General features: G+C 51.3%; 1 protein-coding gene across 3 annotated transcripts in view; it reads right to left on the reverse strand.

Moving 5' to 3' along the window:
• Positions 1-14,003, reverse strand: part of ZNF423 (zinc finger protein 423) — a 359,963-nt gene that overhangs the window by 257,806 nt on the left and 88,154 nt on the right. Inside the window, exon 1 of one of the 3 annotated variants that reach the window (XM_012472246.3) lies at positions 2,404-2,485. The exons of the other annotated variants lie outside the window; for them this stretch is intronic. The gene's annotated coding sequence lies outside the window, so the exon portion shown is untranslated. Of the gene's footprint in view, positions 1-2,403; positions 2,486-14,003 lie in introns of those variants that run through there. 3 annotated transcript variants of the gene reach the window in all.

Raw genomic sequence — 14,003 nt, forward strand, 5'->3', positions numbered from 1 at the left:
TAGAGATGAAGTGTTACTATGTTGCCCAAGCTGGTCTCCAACTCCTGGCCACCAGCAATCCTCCCACCTTGTAATCCTAGCACTTTGGGAGGCAGAGGTGGGAGTCCGCATGAGCCACCGCACCCAGCCTAAACTGGTCACATCTTCTTGGGAAACATTTCTAACATGAGAGTTCTGAGTTAGCAAGATGCACCCAGTTCCATGCAAAGTGCCCTGGCCGGGGCACTAGCTGCAAGGTCAGACCTGGGTTCGAATCCCTCAGCCAGAACAGGTCTTCTGATTTGTTAAAGAGAAAATGATCTTCAAACCCATGCTGGGCTTCTGCGTGCTGGGAGAGAAAGTAGCAGCACCACCCATGCTTGGCCTCTGCGTCCCAAAATAATGATGGGGTCAGCCCTGCCAGCTCAGCAACCATGACAGAGAGTGGGGCTTGGGGCTGTCTGCCCCAGAGGTGCACTGGAGCCACAGTCTGTTTTTCTTCTTCCAAGGCTAAGGCTCAGTGGTTCAGAACCCAGAGTGCCACCCAGGCAGGACAGTGAAGAAGCCCATGCAGCCCAGAGAGGGCGAGGTCTTGGCCAAGACCCCACAGAAAGGAGGGAGCAAAGGCAGGAAGCAGCTCATCTCAGGACCCCTAGTGCCCACCCCAGGCTCTCCTGCACTATAGCAAGATGCTCACCTCGAAACCCAGCTCCTGCAGAAGAAAGAATTGTGTGGCCACATTTTCTCCCACCTGATATTCACTAAGCCAGGAATCAATTCAGGACACTGTGCCCATGACGTGGCCCAAGAAGGCATTTCAAACGGGTGGCCTGGTGCCTCGCCTGGCTTCCATGGCCCCCAGGCAAGAACTCTACACCGGAGTTGTGGGAGGGGTGCACACCAGTGGTCCTCCCCGACCCCATGTGGCTTGGGCCTGGGGGATCTTCAGCAGCCCTTCCTGATGGAGCCCCAGCCACAGAAACCCTTGCATAACCAACCTGGGCATTCACAGCACCAGTACCAGCCATTTCACATAGTAAGGATCTGGGGGAGCCAGGCTGGTCCCCCTTTCTGACCATAGCATCATCACCAGAGAACTCTAGCCCTGGATATCTCTCCAAGCCTCCCCACTCTCTGTCAGCAACCATGACAGAGAGTGGGGCTTGGGGCTATCTTCAAAGGGGAGCCCAGGGAGGCCAGAAAGACTGCCTAGAGACCACAGGACGGTGGCCCACAGAGCAAGTGGACTTGCTCCAGGAGGCCACAGAGCACAGAACAGATCCCACGGGCTGACCAAGACCTCTCTCCCCCAACTTTTGGTTTGCATAGCACTCATCATCGAGTTTATCAGTTGTGTCCTGCATGCAATCCCATGTAAGCTCCAAGAGGGCAGGAAATCTCCATCCAGGGTCATTGATTAATCCCCAATGCCAAGCACAGTGCCTGGCCCAGAAGAGATTCTCAATAATGTTTGTTTAATTAAGTAATTATTGGCACTCAGTAAGTGCTCAGTAAATGTGATCATCAGGCCTGCCGCTGGGGATCAAGCTGCTTTGGAATGAGATGACACTCCCATCCCTGGAGGCATCCAAGCAGGGCCTAGAAGAACACGTGCTGGGAACCCTCAGCACCAGAAGAGGCTTCCAGGTCCACTTCCGCTGTGAAGGCTGTCAGGTCTGCCCTATGCCCGGTGCGAGGGATGGGGGCCAGCTTGGGCTGCAGCTGCAGGACAGACAGGGATGGACAGTGTGAGCAGTCGGAGCACAGCAGCACCAAGCGGGAGAAGCTGCCTGCATTTCTGAATCACTAGAGATGTATTAGCACCTCAAAGTGCGGCCTCCTACACTGCTTACTGAGGAACAATCATTATGGGGGGCTTCGGGTTCTGGGGTCGGAAGGAAAGAAAAAACTTTTTTTGCCAACATTGTGTAGAGTGCCAGGCAGAATGGACTTAAATCCTCCCTCAAAGGGCCCCCTGGGCAGGGCACTTCCTGCAGACAATTGGAACTTGGCCTGTAGGGTTCGACTTCCTTTGTGTTAACTAATTTCTGACTCGGGGTTTTCAGCTATTTATTTCTAGAACAATACACTCACTGCAACAGTCTGCTGGTGCAGCCATCTTCCTCGGTGGCAGCGCCACACTCTTCCTGGCTGCCCCCCTCGGCAGGAGGGGAGGGAGCTGTGCAAAGCCATGGAAAAGAAGTGGCTGGAAGCAGTCAAGCCCTGTCCCCCAACAAGTACAAGTCTCATTTTCAGCTCTCTGGAGCCAGAATGCAAGTGAGGACCTCAGGAGGGGTTTCAGAGCCCCCGGGATTTATGGGCAGGAAAGTGACAATGTCGGGGGGAAAGAAGGCGCAGCCCCAAGAAGAAAACCTTCCTCCCTTGGTCATTAACCGAGCCCCTCCAAGCCTCCCGCCTCCTCACCTGCTTTCCCCGTTTCTGTAATCGTTTTCTAATCTGCTTGCCGCTTCCTGCTTCCTCCAAGCCACCTTAATTGGGAACTCTTGAGTTCACAAGGAAAGTTCCTCTCTGCTCTCTGAGGACACCTATCGAGGGCGAGCCAGGCTCTTCATCATAATTCTTACCAGACATGGCTAATAATGACCCTCTTTCGCTAATGAAAAAAACACACACATGCACACATTGTGGCTGCGGTAATTAAGCCTGTGACGAGTTGAGTTGGAGGGAAATTAGATTTATTTACACGCTGTTCTGTTGCTGATGAGGCACGAGCTATCGGGAAGCTTTCTCATTAACCCTCGTTTACAGGGTGTGCTCTTTTGTGCTCTATGAACCCTCTGTAAATTGTAGTTGGTTAAAAAATAATAATAATTAGCCATTCTTAGAGTTTTCTCCTATAACTCTGTTAATCCTCAAGTTATACTACCCAGATGCTGATGGTAATAAAATGCCCAAAGGATTTCAGGTCTGAGCTGCAGCCATATCAACGCATCAGCCAGCAAGTGTTGCTGGAATGCCTGCCACTAGGAAGACTCTGTGCCAGGGACATTGTGGATCAAAAGTGGAGTCAGCTGGGCGCGGTGGCTCACGCCTGTAATCCTAGCACTTTGGGAGGCCGAGGCGAGCAGATCACGTGGTCAAGAGATCAAGACCATCCTGGCCAACATAGTGAAACCCAGTCTCTACTAAAAATACAAAAATTAGCTGGACATAGTGGCACGCACCTGTAGTCCCAGCTACTTTGAGAGGCTGAGGCAGGAAAATTGCTTGAACCCGGGAGGCAGAGGTTGCAGTGAGTCGAGATCACGCCACTGCACTCCAGCCTGGCACCTAGCGACAGAGCGAGGCTCTGCCTCAAAAAAAAAAAAAAAAATGTAGTCAGAACGGCCCTGCCTCAGAGGAGATTATGAAATCTTCCCTCTGGAAAGGAACTGGGTGAATGGCAGATTGAGGTACAAAAAGAATGATGCAGGGGCCAGACTGAAAGCCAGGCCAAGTTTAAGGTTTCGGTATAAGAAATAGGGAGCCACTGAAGGTTTGTGAGTGAGGGAGGGGAGGTAAATGCAGTGTTTAAACAAAATTAGCTGAGAGCCCACAGAGACGACTGGAAGGTTTCAAAGTCAAGGGTTTTCAGAATGGACTTGCTGTCCACTGTTGATCGCCTCCTTTGAGTACAGAAAGAGGCCTAAGCGGCCATGCTGCGGCTATGACACATAGGTCTGGGGCTTGGTATGCAAATCCTGGGAGCAGCCTGCATCAGCCCAGGCCGCCTATCACCCCCGGGGTCTATGAGGCTGTGAGTGCGTGGCCCACCACCATCTTAATGACAGCTCTCTCTTCGGAGGGACTGTCATTTCACTAAACACACATACAGACACTAAAATGCTTCCCAATTTCAGAAATATTAGGCATTGACAAAATATGCATCTTAGAATGAAAACACAATCATTGAGCGCTTGGAAAGCAGCCTTTTGGAAGGCCAGTCCCCGCCACAGTGATACAGAATCGGGCCCCTCCCCTGAGTTCCAACACTGGCCAAGACAAGGAGCACCCGGGCTGCCATCGATGACTCCGTGGCACCTTTCAGGGGCATCTTCCCACCAAATGCATGGCTCAAAAGGTCCCTGCCATCCCTTAAGCTTGGACCCAAGGAAGCTTCAAGTAGGAAGGGACCTAAGAGACTACCTCATCCGGCCCAGCTCTCACTTGCTAAAGGCCACCAGCGCCAGCTGGCACACCTGCATGGAAGGGAGGAGGTGGCAACCATCACTACCTCCCAGGGCACACAGGCAAGAAGGCAGGGGTCACGGGTGGGCTGAGGAACAGGGGGAAATACCCATGATGAGTTTGGACACTTGTGAGCACCCCTGAGGACAAGTCCATTGTGAGATGGGGGTGGGGAAGCCAGCATGCAGGGGGGCAGACAGGAGCAGGCCTCAGAGCCCCTGTCCACGTGGCTGCAACATTCTGTTTTCTTCTAGAGTGTGTGGCACTTTGAAAAGCCAAAGTCCTGCCAAAAGACAGAAATCCCACCTAACTATGGTGAGAAGTCCCATTCCATGTCACTAACACGCAACAGACAACTGGCCTTGCGCTCAAGTGTTTTGTTTTTCTTATAAATTACTTGTCACGATGCACAATGACAGTTATTTCTTTTTCATTACACTGTGCATTGTTGGGATCGAATCCAACACTTCTGTGCCCTCCACACCAAAGACAAAAACTAGACTTTTAATCAATGCTTCCTTGTCAATGAGGCCAAGAATTTCCATTCTCATTTTCCCCGTGTTTCCATGTACTATTGGAGATTCCACAGGTTCATGATGCTCTCCCCAACTCAGCTTAAAACTACATTGACATCTCCTGTAGTCTGAACTTCTAGCAAAGCGAGCCTTCAGGAATGAGTTCATATAACCACTCTCATGTTCCCATGCAGAGAAGATTAGAGGAATAAGGAGACCAGCCCCCGCCCCCTACTCCTACCAACAGCAAGGCTTGATGAACCACTCGCTCGAAGTAAGTTTCCAGGGCACGAGGAGCGCCTGCATGGTGAGGACTGCCACGCCCATGCCAAAGTTGAACGCTGTTTCCCCAGCATTTGAAAATCACCATGGCCCTCTTCCATAGAACTCACCTGTTCGCAATTTCTAAAATCATCACATCTCCACAAGCTATCGTAGACACTCAAACCAAGCCAGACACGTGACCACCTGCCTCCAGATCCCCCTTGGGTGAGGTGAGGAGCCCGACTCAGCAGGAAATATGCCCCTGTCACCAATTCTGATGAAGAATGGCCTCGAAGACAAACACTCCACGTGCCCCAGACAGCCCCAGCAGCAAACTCAGGTTTCCCTGCCATGGCAGGTTCGAGATTAATTTCCCCCAGTGTACTGAAGGGGAAAGAAACAATGACTCACAGCTCCTCCTCTCCTCTCCCCGTGCACGTTAATCCCTCCCGCAGAGCCGCCCTCAGCTCCTCCCCTCCACACTGTTGGTCCGTCTGGCTGTGGTCACCCTGGTTCAGAATCGCTGCACCTCCTCCCCAGGTGACTGTAAAACACCCCTGGCTTCTCCAGCCTCTCATCAAACTCCGAGTGGACACCTGCTAAGTGGTAGGCACTTCCTGCCTTGCCTTCATCTGCCAAAGGTGGAAAATGGTTTGCCCAGGAGCCTAAACACCAGAAGCTTCCAGATCAGGAATTGTTATAAAGGATTTTGTTTTTTCTGCCACCCTGGCTGAAGTGCAGTGGCACAACCTCGGCTCACTGCAACCTCCACCCGCTGGGAATCAATTCTCCTGCCTCAGCCTCCAGAGTAGCTGGGATTACAGGTGACCGCAACAATGTCCGGCTAATTTTTTTATTTTTAGTAAAGACAGGGTTTCGCCATGCTAGCCAGGCTGGTCTAGAACTCCTGGCCTCAAGTGATCCACCCACCTCCGCCTCCCATATTCCTTAAAGAATGGCAAGGGGTACACACGTGAGTGACAGAACTTGAAAGCAAAAGCAAGGGAGTGATCACCATAAAAGTCAAGCTAGCGGTTCTTTCTGGAAGAAGAAAGGATGGGGAACAAAGATAGGGCTTCGGAAGCAGCTTGCAAAGTACTATTTCTAGACCTGGGAAGTGGTTTCAATGGCGTTCACCTTACAAATATTCACTAAGTTCTACTTTGTGGGTTTCACTAGATCTGTTTCATTTTGCAATAAAACCATTTTTAAAATAAAAGGAAAGCTTGCTATCCCCTTGCCTAGATGCAGTGCAACCCAAGAGCCAGCAAATGGCTGGAGGGTGACATCGAGCCAGCCCAGGGTCAGCTTACAGACCAGGTGCTACAGGCCCTAACAGACAACCCTGGCGGGACCACAGCAGGCTCAGGAGCAGCAGGTACTCATGAGAGTTCTCAGCCAGGGGTGCGCTTTGCAGGGCAATGGCTGTTGTAAAGCATAGAGTTGCACTCCTGCAAATCCAGACACACTGACCCTTCCTGCTTTTAACCACTGTGCCGGCTTAGAGTTAAGATCCCCAAACTCTGAAGTGTTGTGAGTTTGGAATGTGTTGGGTGCCTAACATTCCAAGTGTAAAGTCCTTTTCTGTGTAATTACAAAACCTCCTTCAGACGTCACAGGAGGTGGCCCTGTCTGCGCAGATGAGGTCGGGGTCCCTGCTGCACCTGCCCTTTGGCCCTGGTTCTCTTCAGAGAGATTTCAAGTTGTGGGTGTTCCCCTGGGCTGTAGATCCAAGAGCCAGAATCACTTTGGACTTGCTTACACTGTAACTCCAGTGTCCAGTGTTTGCCCAGTGAATGGATGGATGGAGGGGTGGAGGAGTGGGTGGATGGGTTGATGAATGGATGGATGGGTAGACGGGTGGAAGGGAGGGTGGATGGATGCGTGGGTAGGTGGATAGATGGGCGGGTGGATAGGTTGATGAATGGATGGATGGGTAGATGGGTGGATGTATGGGTGGATGGGTGGGTGAGTGGATGGACTGATGAATGTATGGATGAGTAGATGGGTAGACGGATGGGTAGATGGGTGGATGAATGGGTGGATGGGTGGGTGGATGGGCTGATGAATAGACAGATGAGTAGATGGGTGGATGTATGGGTGGATGGGTGGGTGGATGTATGAGTGGATGGGTGGGTGGGTGGGTGGATGGGTGGGTGGGTGGATGGGTTGATGAATGGATGGATAGGTAGATGGGTGGATAGGTGGGTGGATGAATGGATGGGTGGATGGGTGGGTGGCGTGGGTAGATGGATGGATTAATGAATGGGTAGATGGATGAACTAATGAATAAATTTGTCACCCTTCCGTAAGAGCTTTCCTCTCTAGCATATACTCTAGGGGATCAGGAATCCTATCTGTCTTATTACCACGGACCCATCAGCACCTGAGTCGGGGCTCAGCACACAACAGGCCTCCAGTATATTTTTATAAATGAATGAGTGAAGAAAAGCCAACTGTCCTGGGGACAGAGGATATGAAGATGACCAAGACAAGGTCCTGCCTCCAGGGACCTCACCATTTATCCAGAAATGGAGAAACACACATCAGACAATGTGACGAGGGCAAGCGGCACAAGATGGGAGCACAGATTGAACTCGGAATGAGCAGAGAATGAGGGAGGGCTTCCCACAGGAGGGGGCATGGACCTGACTCCTGAAGGAAAAGCCAGAAAATCTCCCCCTGAAACTCAGGACAGCACCCCACAGGCGGTGGCTGGGGTCCCCTTCACCCCACTGACTTCTCCCCAGACTACCCAAGAGTCATCTCCCCAAACTCCCCCTGCTGTGCCATCACCAGCGCCTCCCTCCAACACACCCACATGCGCACACCCACACCCACATGTGCACACACACACACATGCACACACCCACATGCGTGCACACACACCCACATGCACACACACACATGCGCACACACACCCACATGCACACACACCCACATGTGCACACGCACACACGCACACACACACATGCACACACCCACATGCGTACACATATCCATCCATTCACACACATGCACACATATACACACATATACACATGCATATGCACACACACACACATGCACACACACACATGCGCACACGCACACACCCATGCACACACCCACATGGACACACATATCCATCCATTCACACACATGTGCACACACACGTATACACATGCATATGCACACACACACACTCTGAGAAAGCCCTTTGCCTTCCAAACATGACCTGAGAGAGGTTCAACCCAGGTCACTTGCCCACTCTGCGACCTGGGTCTCCCCAGCAATAAAGGGAGATGATGACAGTGCCTTCCTCATAGGGCTGCTAGGGGTTAGATGCAAGAAACCATGAAGGGTCCTGCACAGCACTGGGCACGATCGCTGCCAACAGCTGCATTCTGATTGCCATTGCTACAACTGAGGAGGCCACGTGACAGGGGAAAGCAAACCTGGCCTGTGCCAGGCTGCTCCCGCATCTCGGCAGGGCCTTCACCCTACACCTGGATCGGATCCTCAGCAGGCCTGCTCAGACGCAGCAAAGTCTGGGAGGAAACCCAAGATTGTGCGTTCCTAGAAGCTCCCAGTGAGGAGGACGACGCTGGTCCCAGGACCACACTCTGAGTAGCAAAGACTCAGTCCAATCGAACTGGTTTCCTCACCTGCAAAACAGGAGCCACAAAAACCACCTCCCAGGGCTACCGTGAAGAGTAAATGCAGCAATGTGTATGGGGCTCTCCCGCACCCAGACAGGCACAGCGTGGGCGCTGAGAAAATGGCAGCTCCCTCCGCCATTTCCTCCCTCCTCTTCTCCCACTAACCAGCTAATTCTGAATACTGTTCACCTCCGCACTGCACCCAAAGCACAGTAACAGTGTTCAAATAAAGCTTAAGAGGGAATACATAAACAAACAATCCTTCAAAAAGAGAGAGAGACAGAGAGAGGGTATCATTCAATTGCCCAGGCTGGAGTACAGTGGCATGATCATAGCTCACTGCAGCAGCCTCCAACTCCTGCACTCAAGTGATCCTCCCACCTCAGCCTCCCAAGTAGCTACGACTACAGGAGCATGGCAGGTTAATTTAAAAAAAAAAAAAAAAAGAAAAAAAAACTGTAGAGAAGACGCCTTACTATGTTGCCCAGGATGGTCTCAAACTCCTGACTTCAAGTGATCCTCCCGCCTTGGCCTCCGAAAATGCTGGGATTAAGGGTATGAGCCACTTCACTCAGCCCAAATCTGTATTTAAAAGCTGCTCAGCAAAGGCGTTGAGGCCGAGCAGGCTGAGCCTCCGTGCTCAGACACCTAGGGTAGCATTATGTTCAGAACCGCCAGCCCTACTGGGAGAGGCCTGTGAATCACAATCCCCACACCAGGTTATATTAGGCATGGTGCAGGCCCCAGACACCCCAGAAGGAAGCCGGCCTCTGCGGATGGCCTACGCTCAGGCAGTATCCACCTTTCCCCACGTCTTCCCTCCATCTCTGGCTGCAGGAGCCCATGGCGCCCAGACAGACTGCCCCACTCAGAAGCCTGTGGCCAGCCCTTCGCAGGGCACAAAGACCCCGAGTGAGCTTCCCAACCCCCTGTGAGGCTGGTGAGGCAGGAATGACCATGTCTGTGTCTGGACAAGAGGACTAATGCTCACAGGGTCAAGCAATTTGATGAGATCAGGCCAGGAAGAAGAAAAGATGGGCATCTCAGACCTCATTCTAGAACAATTTCCCCAGCATAACAAGGCCCGAGCCTTACTCTCCAAGTGCAGAGGGGAGGACTGGAGGGCTGGCAGCTGTCACTCAGGGTGTGCAAGGACCCTCCAGAGTCTCCCAGTACCTTCCACTCTCGGGAACGGCCTCTGTGGGGCCCTTTGACTCTTATCTTCAACACCCCATCTGAAGGCTGGCTGGGCCCAGGCAACCAGCCCAACGCTTGGTCTTGGAAGATCTTATTCTAATAATTGAGGGGAAATGAGCCAAGTAAAAAGCCCACAACCTCCACATCACGGAAATGAAAATGTTCAATCTCATCGGTTTCTTTTCACATCCCTTTTGTGATCATAGCTCACTGCAGCCTCAGACTCCTAGGCTCAAGCGGTCCTCCCACTTCAGCCTCCTGAGTAGCTGGGATTTACAGGCATGTGCCACCACGTCTGACTAACTGTTGGATTTTTAGTAGAGAGGGAGTCTTGCTATGTCACCCAGGCTAGTCTCAAACTCCTGGCCTAAAGTGAGCCTCCTTCCTCAGCCTCCCAAAGCACTGGGATTACAGGCATGAGCCACTATGCCCAGCATCCCTTTCTTATTCGGGTTGCACTCTCAAATCTAAAGCAAATTAGGTGACACTGGGTATTTTTTGTTATTATTTATTGTATTGTTTTTTTCTTTTTTTGAGACAGGGTCTCACTCTGTTGCCCAGGCTGCAGTACAGTGGTGCAATGATGGCTCATGTCAGCCTCTACGTCCCAGGCTCAGATAATCCTCCCAGCTCAGCCTCCTGAGTAGATGGGACTACAGATACATGCCACCACACCTGGCTGATTTTTGTATTTTTGCTAGAGGTGGGGCTTTGCCTTGCTGGACAGCAAAGTTTTACATAAATGAGCACATAAATCAAGATATGAGACACTCCCTACACCCGAGTAGATTCCCACGCGCCCCTCCGAAGGCAGTCACTTCTTCGTCTCTATCACAGACATGCACTCTGCTGCTCTCCAGCATCACAGGAACGGACACATGCACCCTCTTCTCTGCTGCCTCTGCTTCCTTTGCTCAACATGATGTCTACACGAGTCAGCCGCACTTGGGGGCGGCAGCTAGTTGTTCATCTTTATGGCTGTGTTCATAATTTTTGTTTTCCAAAGGGTCGGTTTCCACCCAATCCTGTTGTCCCATCCATGTCACCGCAAACGAACAGAAGACCACAGATCAGACCAGCCAGTTCCTTCCTTCCCGGCATTTGCTGGGCGGCTCGTTTAAGGTTTAAAACATTTCTATCACCACGTCTGGCGACCAGACACCACTCAGCAGAGAGCTCCCTCTCTCCTCCTACGGCCCCTAGTCCAGAAAGTCTCACAGCTGAGGCAGCCTGCTGGCCCCAGGGACAGGAGGAGACAGGAAAGGGGCTGTGTCTGTGAGTCACCCACTCCCACAGCCAAACTGCAAGAGGAAGGAGGTCGATGTGCTCTTCTCAGGCCAAAGGGAGATGTCTGTGCGGAAGATGGCAAGAGCCCCCAACCCCACGGACGAACCTCGCTCCCATGCCCTGCCGCGGGGAACCTGAGAGCCACTCCCAAACATGCAGCCTCTCACCGCCGGTCCTCTCCATCTGGGCCAGTGCAAGAGAAGACCGCGCTGCACAGGGTCCCACTCACTCCACCAGCAGATAAGCCTTAAAAACATGACAGTGTTTTACATGGAAAGCAGTATGACCGTTCCTGAAAAAAAATAAAGCAACCCAATGTCCACCAACAGAGGAAAGGGTAAACACAGTGGACTATGATTCAGCCTTAAAAAGGAAGGCAGGCTGGGACTGAGCTCACGAGGTCCTGCAGAGTGGAGGCTTAAATCCAAGGTCATGGCAAAACATCGAAGTTCATTGCCAGAACTGTGATGTTACAGAAAAGGACCGTGGAAGGTGCGTGCAAGACCCAACACAGAATCGTGGCCTGAATGGGCTCACTGAGGACGTTCAGCATCAGTGGGAATGGGGGAAAGCTACAAAGCTTGCCGGTGGATCTACAGCATGGAGATGGCTCCAAAGACCAAGTTCTTGGTGGAAAGGAACTGGCTGGATCCAGCAGGGCTGCTGAGGTCTGTGGATAGGATGCCCAGCATGAAACCTCCCTTGCACCTCTATCTCTTTCTTTTTTTTTCTTTTTTTTTTTTTTTTGAGATGGAGTGTTGCTCTGTCCCCCAGGCTGGAGTGCAGTGGCACGATCTCGGCTCACTGCAACCTCCGCCTCCCTGCCTCAGCCTCCTCCAGTAGCTGGGACTACAGGCATGCACTACCACGCCCAGCTAACTTTTTTTTTAATTTTATTTTTAGTAGAGACGGGGTTTCACCATGGTGGCCAGGCTGGTCTCAAACTCCTGACCTCAAGTGATCTGCCCACCTCGGTCTCTCGAAGTGCTCGGATTACAGGTGTAAGCCACCATGCCCGGCTGAGTGCCTCCACCCCTTTTCTTCCTACAACCCGATTCTTGGTTCCCTTTCTCTACCATCACCTCAATCCAATGTATGCAAAAAGGCCGCCGCATAGAGGAGCAACCCCATGAGCCAGCAACGGGACCTCTCTTTAATTAAGTGAAAGAAAAAACTGGGTAGAACGGTGTTTGCCAAGGCCTGGGAAAAAGGCCATGAGGAGCTTGTGTTTAATGGGAGTATCGTCTCATTCTGGGAAGATGAAAACGTTCTGGAGATGGATGGTGGTGGTGGCTGCATGGAAAGGTGAATGTACTGTACTTAACACCACTGAACTGGACATGCAAATGGTCAAAATGATAAATTTCCTGTGACATATATTTTACTATAATAAAAACGAATTTTCCTGGGCACAGTGGCTCAGGACTGTAATCCCAGCACTTTGGGAGGCCAAGGCAGGAGGACTGCTTGACCCCTGGAGTTTGAGACCAGCCTGGGCAACAGAGTGAGACCTCATCTCCACCCACCAAAAAAAATATTTTTAATTGGCTGGACACGGTAGCATGTACCTGGAGTCCCAGCTACTTGGGAAGCTGAGGCAGGAGAATCGCTTGAGCCAGGAAGTCGAGGCTGCAGTGAGCCATGATCACACCACTGCACTCCAGTCTAGACAACAGAATGAGACCCTGCCTCAAAAAATAAAAAATTAAGTCAAAGAAAAGGGAGGAAATTCTGATATATGCTACAAGTTGGATGAACCTTGAGGACATTATGCAAAGGGATACAAGCCAGGTGCAAAAAGACAACTATTGTATGACGCCACTCACGTGAGGTCCTACCTGCAGTGGTCAAATTCATACAGACAGTAGAATAGTGGCTGTCAGGGCTTGGGGGTGGGGGGAATGGGGAGTTAGCGTTTAACAGGAATAGAGTTTCACCTGGGGAAATGAAAAGAACTCTGGAGATGGATGGTGGTGGCAGCTGCACAAGAACGTGAATGTGCCTGATTCTGCTGAACTGTGCATTTAAAATGGTTAAGACAGTAAGTTTTATCTCATGTATTTTACCACAATTTCTAAAAAGAAAATTTTAATGGAGGAAAACAGCAGAATTCTGAGAAAATGTACAGCAGGCAGATGCAAGAAAATTTAAAGCAGAAGTCAGGATATTAACATAGGACCAAATGCAATTCAAGGGAAATATCATCAAATAAGACAAGGTAGTTTCATATTTTTTAAGCAAAGGTTTGCAGCCCTAGCAAGCCTGAAGGAGGAGCCAGGCACAGAGGGTGAGGAATCTCCTGCCCAAGAAGTGACAGGAAGGCTCATCTCCCTTCTCATAGGCGCTCCCAACATCACTCCCAGGAAAGCAAGGTTTGTGGTGGGCAAGAAAACGTTCATGCTTCCATCAGCTTGAGGGAGACCCGGTGCCACAGCAGTGAGAGACCCTCCTTCAGACATCCTCCCCCACGCTTTCAACACGCCTGTGACCTTCAGAACAACCCGAGGCTCTGGGGGACTCCCAGTCCTTTGGCTTCTTATAAAACAAAGTTGCAGACCCTGGAAGGCCCAGGAAACTCAGGCCTGAGCCTGAGCTTGAGCTGTGGGGAGGCTGCCAGCCTCCAACGGAGGCCCCGTCTGAAACCAACGGGCAGATTCCCTGCTTCTCGGCAATAAAAGCAACAGCCCCAGCACTGCAGACCAAGCTCGGCTCCTCAGAGGCCAGGCTCATCACAGCAGTATCTCCTTTCTCACTTCCCAGCAGTGCTATGAACTGAGACCTCTGGTCCTATTTTACAGATGAGGAAACTGAGGCTCACAAGTCAAGTACTACAGTTAAAGTCCCAAGTAGGAGGTTCTGGGATGCAAACTTATGACCTGGCAGACTCCAGAACCCCAGAACCCAATTCTTTTTTTTTTTAGAGCAGGGTTTC

This window comes from Aotus nancymaae, unplaced genomic scaffold (genome assembly GCF_030222135.1).
Source record: "Aotus nancymaae isolate 86718 unplaced genomic scaffold, 86718_ANA_hifiasm-v0.15.2.pri h1tg000030l, whole genome shotgun sequence".
NCBI lineage: Eukaryota > Metazoa > Chordata > Mammalia > Primates > Aotidae > Aotus > Aotus nancymaae.